This window comes from Pimephales promelas, chromosome 20 (assembly GCF_988280905.1).
Source record: "Pimephales promelas chromosome 20, fPimPro1.hap1.1, whole genome shotgun sequence".
Lineage (NCBI taxonomy): Eukaryota > Metazoa > Chordata > Actinopteri > Cypriniformes > Leuciscidae > Pimephales > Pimephales promelas.
In genome coordinates this window covers 4503652-4512807 of record NC_142788.1, presented here as the reverse complement: position 1 = coordinate 4512807, position 9156 = coordinate 4503652, and the positions used below count along the sequence as shown (strand labels likewise).

The following is a 9156-nucleotide window of genomic DNA, read 5'->3' as shown; positions in this document are numbered from 1 at the left end:
CCATCAGTGACTCGACAGCACAACCTAGAACAGTTTTCCTCTGCGTTTGTAATGTCTGCGCAAAGGAGACGGGCAGCTGCTCGAAGATCTCTTTTGGAGAAAACTGTTGATTTTATACTCGAAAAATGTAAGTATCACTCCTTAAAAATTAATATTACCTCAGAATGAATTGCATTGTTAGCCCACCCCAAAACTTAAACAAAATAATAATATTAAATGCTGACCAATACTTAATTATATAACTTTTTTATATACTAAAAATATAATTTAATATAACAAGCAAAATGTAATTTGTTTTGTCATATGACAGTTATGCATGGATACATTTATATTCATAAATGCAGTGAAACATCTCAATTATCAGTCAATCGATGAATTAATGGATACATTAATTAAATAATTAAATTTTATATACTGACAACAATAATAAAAATGAATAAATGAGTAAAAGAACAAATAAAAGTAACCATCACAATAAACAAATGCATTATACAAGTCAACAACACATGAAACAAAGCTTTATTCAAACTACAAGCATGTATTTACAGCCGCTGAACACCACATCATGCCGACTCAACACAGCGGTTCCCATTCTGCAGCTTTATTCTGCTGAATTCACCAGAGGGGACTGTGCCTTCTTCCCAGAGCTTGTTGTGCTGCGCTTCACAATCTGAGGCAATAAGGACAGGTGGAGAGATCGAGGGTCTCGTAAAGGCAGGTGGAGAGATGGAGGGACTCATAAGGGCAGGTGGAGAGATGGAGGGACTCATCCATGGCACCACTTCCAGGATGCACCTCTTGGCTCCTCATCCTCAGTGCTCACACCAGTCTGCAGACATTTCAGATCCTACAAAAATGCACAAACATTATACAAAAGCAGTCATTTTAACACAATGTCATTTGATTTATCTATTAAAAATAACCTTACTTTATATTTGAGTAAAATCCCTAAAACAAATGTTGCCATCATCTTTCCTTGCAGGTCCTGCTCCACCACAAAAGCTATGCAGCAAATGCACAGAAATCAAGAATCAGAAAAGTGTTGTAATGTCTCTACTTGAATTTACAATAATTAAAATAAACTACAAATTAAGATTGAATAGATTTTGATATCCATTTCTGTAGTATACTCACCCAAAGCCTTTGATGACAGCATTCAGCATCATGAGCCTCTCTCCACCGGATAAACACACGCGTGTTCTTCTGTCCTTGTAACATACAGACAAGATTCACATTACGAGCTCAACACTGAATTTACATGCTGAGGTTAATGTGTTAACTCACTTTTAATCCAACTTAAATGTTCCTTAATATATCAACACTAATAAGGGACAAATTAAATATAACATATTTAGTTACTTTATAGATTTATTTATTTACCGTATTTACAGCACATTTGTCTAATGTAAGTAGTGTTGACAACAGTGAATTATCCTTCATAATAGCACACATAACGTTACATCACTCAGATGTATTTTTCATGTTGGGATGTGCTCATCTGCAATACTTAAACAATATTTTCATTTCAGATGTAAATATACATTTTAAATAAGCGTGTTTAAGATGTAACGTTATATGGTTATGTAAATCCATTTTAGAAACTTACGTGTAACGTTAGCCTACTTACTGGAGCTCCCCTGTTTAACTAACTAATAAAACATGTGTTTACAGCAAAATCACAACTATACTATACTGTCTAAGTCCTTTAGACCTTCAACAGTTAAAACGTTTACTCTATAACGTTAGTAGTTTAACACATACGATTTAAACACAAGGAACCGTGTTTACTCACATTTGAAAACCCCCTACTTCGCTGATCTCCGCGATGTTGATAATGACGAATGCTCTCCCGTGGCCTCTTGGGATAGAAGAGTATCCATCGGATGAACACTCAAAAATCTTGGCAAAAGCAGGAGATCATCCGGGAACTTCTCGCCTACTCTTTTATGAGTACTGAGGTTTCGGACATACTACTCCTTTCAAATACTGTTTTCCCCTACGATATAGTACGAAAGTAGGAATATTCGGACGTACTATAAGTATACGTATGCCCGAATCTCTCGATAATTAGTACGTCACTCTGGTAATTCTCGCCTACTCCTTTTGGATAGTAAGGATTCAGACATACTTATTCACTCGCCTACTGCTTTTTACCTACTATATAGTAGGGAAGTATGCGGTTTCGGAGGCAGCCTTAGACCTGAGTGCAAAAATGGAGGCTCTAGCCCCTTCCAGAGCTGAGATATGGAAACTCAAAAATTCGGCCCGAAAAATTAAGTTTCTCCAATCTTCCCAAAACTCTGGATTCTGGTAGAGGGCCATGAGACTTGGACCTGAGTGCAAAAATGGAGGCTCTAGCCCCTTCCAGAGCTGAGATATCGAAACTCAAAAATTTGACCCGAAAAAAAAAAACGGCAGTGGTACCCCTTACGTTTTTTTTTTTTTTGGCGAAAAATTAAGTTTCTCCAATCTTCCCAAAACTCTGGATTCTGATAGAGGGCCATGAGACTTAGACCTGAGTGCAAAAATGGAGGCTCTAGCCCCTTCCAGAGCTGAGATATCGAAACTCAAAAATTTGACCCGAAAAAAAAAAACGGCAGTGGTACCCCTTACGTTTTTTTTTTTCGGGCGAAAAATTACGTTTCTCCAATCTTGTCAAAACTCTGGATTCTGATAGAGGGCCATGAGACTTAGACCTGAGTGCAAAAATGGAGGCTCTAGCCCCTTCCAGAGCTGAGATATGGAAACTCAAAAATTCAGCCCGAAAAAAAACGACAGTGGTACCCCTTACGGTTTTTTTTTCGGGCGAAAAATTAAGTTTCTCCAATCTTCCCAAAACTCTGAATTCTGATAGAGGGCCATGAGACTTAGACCTAAGTGCAAAAATGGAGGCTCTAGCCCCTTCCAGAGCTGAGATATGGAAACTCAAAAATTCGGCCTGAAAAAAAAAAACGACAGTGGTACCCCTTACGTTTTTTTTTTTTTTGGGGCGAAAAATTAAGTTTCTCCAATCTTCACAAAACTCTGGATTCTGATAGAGGGCCATGAGACTTAGACCTGAGTGCAAAAATGGAGGCTCTAGCCCCTTCCAGAGCTGAGATATGGAAACTCAAAAATTCAGCCTGAAAAAAAAACGACAGTGGTACCCCTTACGTTTTTTTTTTTGGGGCGAAAAATTAAGTTTCTCCAATCTTCCCAAAACTCTGGATTCTGATAGAGGGCCATGAGACTTAGACCTGAGTGCAAAAATGGAGGCTCTAGCCCCTTCCAGAGCTGAGATATCGAAACTCAAATATTCGTCCCGAAAAAAAAAACGACAGTGGTACCCCTTATGTTTTTTTTTTCGGGCGAAAAATTATGTTTCTCCAATCTTCCCAAAACTCTGGATTCTGATAGAGGGCCATGAGACTTAGACCTGAGTGCAAAAATGGAGGCTCTAGCCCCTTCCAGAGCTGAGATATGGAAACTCAAAAATTCGGCCCGAAAAAAAAACGACAGTGGTACCCCTTACGTTTTTGTTTTTTTCGGGCAAAAAATTAAGTTTCTCCAATCTTCCCAAAACTCTGGATTCTGAAAGAGGGCCATGAGACTTAGACCTGAGTGCAAAAATGGAGGCTCTAGCCCCTTCCAGAGCTGAGATATGGAAACTCAAAAATTCTGCCCGAAAAAAAAACGACAGTGGTACCCCTTACGTTTTTTTTTCGGGCGAAAAATTACGTTTCTCCAATCTTCCCAAAACTCTGGATTCTGATTGAGGGCCATGAGACTTAGACCTGAGTGCAAAAATGGAGGCTCTAGCCCCTTCCAGAGCTGAGATATGGAAACTCAAAATTTCGGCCTGAAAAAAAAAACGACAGTGGTACCCCTTACGTTTTTTTTGGGGGGCGAAAAATTAAGTTTCTCCAATCTTCCCAAAACTCTGGATTCTGATAGAGGGCCATGAGACTTAGACCTGAGTGCAAAAATGGAGGCTCTAGCCCATTCCAGAGCTGAGATATCGAAACTCAAATATTCGTCCCGAAAAAAACGACAGTGGTACCCCTTACGTTTTTTTTTTGGGAGGGAGAAAAATTAAGTTTCTCCAATCTTCCCAAAACTCTGGATTCTGATAGAGGGCCTTGAGACTTAGACCTGAGTGCAAAAATGGAGGCTCTAGCCCCTTTCAGAGCTGAGATATCGAAACTCAAATATTCGTCCCGAAAAAAAAAACGACAGTGGTACCCCTTACATTTTTTGTTTTCGGGCGAAAAATTATGTTTCTCCAATCTTCCCAAAACTCCGGATTCTGATAGAGGGCCATGAGACTTAGACCTGAGTGCAAAAATGGAGGCTCTAGCCCCTTCCAGAGCTGAGATATGGAAACTCAAAAATTCGGCCCGAAAAAAAAAACGACAGTGGTACCCCTTACGTTTTTTTTTTTTGGGTGAAAAATTAAGTTTCTCCAATCTTCCCAAAACTCTGGATTCTGATAGAGGGCCATGAGACTTAGACCTGAGTGCAAAAATGGAGGCTCTAGCCCCTTCCAGAGCTGAGATATGGAAACTCAAAAATTCGGCCCAAAAAAAAAACGACAGTGGTACCCCTTACGGTTTTTTTTTTCGGGCGAAAAATTACGTTTCTCCAATCTTGTCAAAACTCTGGATTCGGATAGAGGGCCATGAGACTTAGACCTGAGTGCAAAAATGGAGGCTCTAGCCCCTTCCAGAGCTGAGATATGGAAACTCAAAAATTCGGCCCGAAAAAAAAACGACAGTGGTACCCCTTACTTTTTTTTTTTCGGGTGAAAAATTAAGTTTCTCCAATCTTCCAAAAACTCTGGATTCTGGTAGAGGGCCATGAGACTTAGACCTGAGTGCAAAAATGGAGGCTCTAGCCCCTTCCAGAGCTGAGATATGGAAACTCAAAAATTCAGCCCGAAAAAAAAACGACAGTGGTACCCCTTACGTTTTTTTTTTTCGGGCGAAAAATTAAGTTTCTCCAATCTTGTCAAAACTCTGGATTCTGATAGAGGGCCATGAGACTTAGACCTGAGTGCAAAAATGGAGGCTCTAGCCCCTTCCAGAGCTGAGATATGGAAACTCAAAAATTCGGCCCAAAAAAAAACGACAGTGGTACCCCTTACGTTTTTTTTTTTGGGTGAAAAATTAAGTTTCTCCAATCTTCCCAAAACTCTGGATTCTGATAGAGGGCCATGAGACTTAGACCTGAGTGCAAAAATGGAGGCTCTAGCCCCTTCCAGAGCTGAGATATGGAAACTCAAAAATTCGGCCCAAAAAAAAAACGACAGTGGTACCCCTTACGTTTTTTTTTTTCGGGCGAAAAATTACGTTTCTCCAATCTTGTCAAAACTCTGGATTCTGATGGAGGGCCATGAGACTTAGACCTGAGTGCAAAAATGGAGGCTCTAGCCCCTTCCAGAGCTGAGATATGGAAACTCAAAAATTCGGCCCGAAAAAAAAAAACGACAGTGGTACCCCTTACTTTTTTTTTTTCGGGTGAAAAATTAAGTTTCTCCAATCTTCCAAAAACTCTGGATTCTGGTAGAGGGCCATGAGACTTAGACCTTAGTGCAAAAATGGAGGCTCTAGCCCCTTCCAGAGCTGAGATATGGAAACTCAAAAATTCAGCCCGAAAAAAAAACGACAGTGGTACCCCTTACGGTTTTTTTTTCGGGCGAAAAATTAAGTTTCTCCAATCTTCCCAAAAACTCTGAATTCTGATAGAGGGCCATGAGACTTAGACCTGAGTGCAAAAATGGAGGCTCTAGCCTCTTCCAGAGCTGAGATATCGAAACTCAAATATTCGTCCCGAAAAAAAAAAAACGACAGTGGTACCCCTTTCGTTTTTTTTTTCGGGCGAAAAACTAAGTTTCTCCAATCTTCTCAAAACTCTGGATTCTGATAGAGGGACATGAGACTTAGACCTGAGTGCAAAAATGGAGGCTCTAGCCCCTTCCAGAGCTGAGATATGGAAACTTAAAAATTCGGCCCGAAAAAAAAAAAACGACAGTGGTACCCCTTACGGTTTTTTTTTTCGGGCGAAAAATTAAGTTTCTCCAATCTTCCCAAAACTCTGAATTCTGATAGAGGGCCATGAGACTTAGACCTGAGTGCAAAAATGGAGGCTCTAGCCCCTTCCAGAGCTGAGATATGGAAACTCAAAAATTCGGCCCGAAAAAAAAACGACAGTGGTACCCCTTACGTTTTTTTTTTTCGGGCGAAAAATTACGTTTCTCCAATCTTGTCAAAACTCTGGATTCTGATAGAGGGCCATGAGACTTAGACCTGAGTGCAAAAATGGAGGCTCTAGCCCCTTCCAGAGCTGAGATATGGAAACTCAAAAATTCGGCCCGAAAAAAAAAAAACGACAGTGGTACCCCTTACGTTTTTTTTTTTCGGGCGAAAAATTAAGTTTCTCCAATCTTGTCAAAACTCTGGATTCTGATAGAGGGCCATGAGACTTAGACCTGAGTGCAAAAATGGAGGCTCTAGCCCCTTCCAGAGCTGAGATATGGAAACTCAAAAATTCGGCCCAAAAAAAAACGACAGTGGTACCCCTTACGTTTTTTTTTTTGGGTGAAAAATTAAGTTTCTCCAATCTTCCCAAAACTCTGGATTCTGATAGAGGGCCATGAGACTTAGACCTGAGTGCAAAAATGGAGGCTCTAGCCCCTTCCAGAGCTGAGATATGGAAACTCGAAAATTCGGCCCAAAAAAAAAACGACAGTGGTACCCCTTACGTTTTTTTTTTTCGGGCGAAAAATTACGTTTCTCCAATCTTGTCAAAACTCTGGATTCTGATAGAGGGCCATGAGACTTAGACCTGAGTGCAAAAATGGAGGCTCTAGCCCCTTCCAGAGCTGAGATATGGAAACTCAAAAATTCGGCCCGAAAAAAAAACGACAGTGGTACCCATTACTTTTTTTTTTTCGGGTGAAAAATTAAGTTTCTCCAATCTTCCAAAAACTCTGGATTCTGGTAGAGGGCCATGAGACTTAGACCTTAGTGCAAAAATGGAGGCTCTAGCCCCTTCCAGAGCTGAGATATGGAAACTCAAAAATTCAGCCCGAAAAAAAAACGACAGTGGTACCCCTTACGGTTTTTTTTTCGGGCGAAAAATTAAGTTTCTCCAATCTTCCCAAAAACTCTGAATTCTGATAGAGGGCCATGAGACTTAGACCTGAGTGCAAAAATGGAGGCTCTAGCCTCTTCCAGAGCTGAGATATCGAAACTCAAATATTCGTCCCGAAAAAAAAAAAAACGACAGTGGTACCCCTTTCGTTTTTTTTTTCGGGCGAAAAACTAAGTTTCTCCAATCTTCTCAAAACTCTGGATTCTGATAGAGGGACATGAGACTTAGACCTGAGTGCAAAAATGGAGGCTCTAGCCCCTTCCAGAGCTGAGATATGGAAACTTAAAAATTCGGCCCGAAAAAAAAAAAACGACAGTGGTACCCCTTACGGTTTTTTTTTTCGGGCGAAAAATTAAGTTTCTCCAATCTTCCCAAAACTCTGAATTCTGATAGAGGGCCATGAGACTTAGACCTGAGTGCAAAAATGGAGGCTCTAGCCCCTTCCAGAGCTGAGATATGGAAACTCAAAAATTCGGCCCGAAAAAAAAACGACAGTGGTACCCCTTACGTTTTTTTTTTTCGGGCGAAAAATTACGTTTCTCCAATCTTGTCAAAACTCTGGATTCTGATAGAGGGCCATGAGACTTAGACCTGAGTGCAAAAATGGAGGCTCTAGCCCCTTCCAGAGCTGAGATATGGAAACTCAAAAATTCGGCCCGAAAAAAAAAAAACGACAGTGGTACCCCTTACGTTTTTTTTTTTCGGGCGAAAAATTAAGTTTCTCCAATCTTGTCAAAACTCTGGATTCTGATAGAGGGCCATGAGACTTAGACCTGAGTGCAAAAATGGAGGCTCTAGCCCCTTCCAGAGCTGAGATATGGAAACTCAAAAATTCGGCCCAAAAAAAAACGACAGTGGTACCCCTTACGTTTTTTTTTTTGGGTGAAAAATTAAGTTTCTCCAATCTTCCCAAAACTCTGGATTCTGATAGAGGGCCATGAGACTTAGACCTGAGTGCAAAAATGGAGGCTCTAGCCCCTTCCAGAGCTGAGATATGGAAACTCGAAAATTCGGCCCAAAAAAAAAACGACAGTGGTACCCCTTACGTTTTTTTTTTTCGGGCGAAAAATTACGTTTCTCCAATCTTGTCAAAACTCTGGATTCTGATAGAGGGCCATGAGACTTAGACCTGAGTGCAAAAATGGAGGCTCTAGCCCCTTCCAGAGCTGAGATATGGAAACTCAAAAATTCGGCCCGAAAAAAAAACGACAGTGGTACCCATTACTTTTTTTTTTTCGGGTGAAAAATTAAGTTTCTCCAATCTTCCAAAAACTCTGGATTCTGGTAGAGGGCCATGAGACTTAGACCTTAGTGCAAAAATGGAGGCTCTAGCCCCTTCCAGAGCTGAGATATGGAAACTCAAAAATTCAGCCCGAAAAAAAAACGACAGTGGTACCCCTTACGGTTTTTTTTCGGGCGAAAAATTAAGTTTCTCCAATCTTCCCAAAAACTCTGAATTCTGATAGAGGGCCATGAGACTTAGACCTGAGTCCAAAAATGGAGGCTCTAGCCCCTTCCAGAGCTGAGATATGGAAACTCAAAAATTCGGCCCGAAAAAAAAACGACAGTGGTACCCCTTACGTTTTTTTTTTGGGGCGAAAAATTAAGTTTCTCCAATCTTCCCAAAACTCTGGATTCTGATAGAGGGCCATGAGACTTAGACCTGAGTGCAAAAATGGAGGCTCTAGCCTCTTCCAGAGCTGAGATATCGAAACTCAAATATTCGTCCCGAAAAAAAAAAAACGACAGTGGTACCCCTTTCGTTTTTTTTTTCGGGCGAAAAATTAAGTTTCTCCAATCTTCTCAAAACTCTGGATTCTGATAGAGGGACATGAGACTTAGACCTGAGTGCAAAAATGGAGGCTCTAGCCCCTTCCAGAGCTGAGATATGGAAACTTAAAAATTCGGCCCGAAAAAAAAAAACGACAGTGGTACCCCTTACGTTTTTTTTTTTTGGGCGAAAAATTAAGCTTCTCCAATCTTCTCAAAACTCTGGATTCTGATAGAGGGACATGAGACTTAGAC

The 9156-nt window shown here is 40.6% G+C and overlaps 1 long non-coding RNA gene across 1 annotated transcript; it reads right to left on the bottom strand.

Moving 5' to 3' along the window:
- Positions 1 to 230: 230 nt before the first annotated feature.
- On the bottom strand, positions 231 to 960 carry LOC120478188 (uncharacterized). Its single transcript, XR_005622664.2, has 2 exons — positions 929 to 960; positions 231 to 847 (listed from the first exon to the last, which is right to left on the bottom strand). It is a non-coding gene; the product is annotated as an uncharacterized LOC120478188 (long non-coding RNA).
- Between the last annotated feature and the right edge of the window lie 8196 nt (positions 961 to 9156).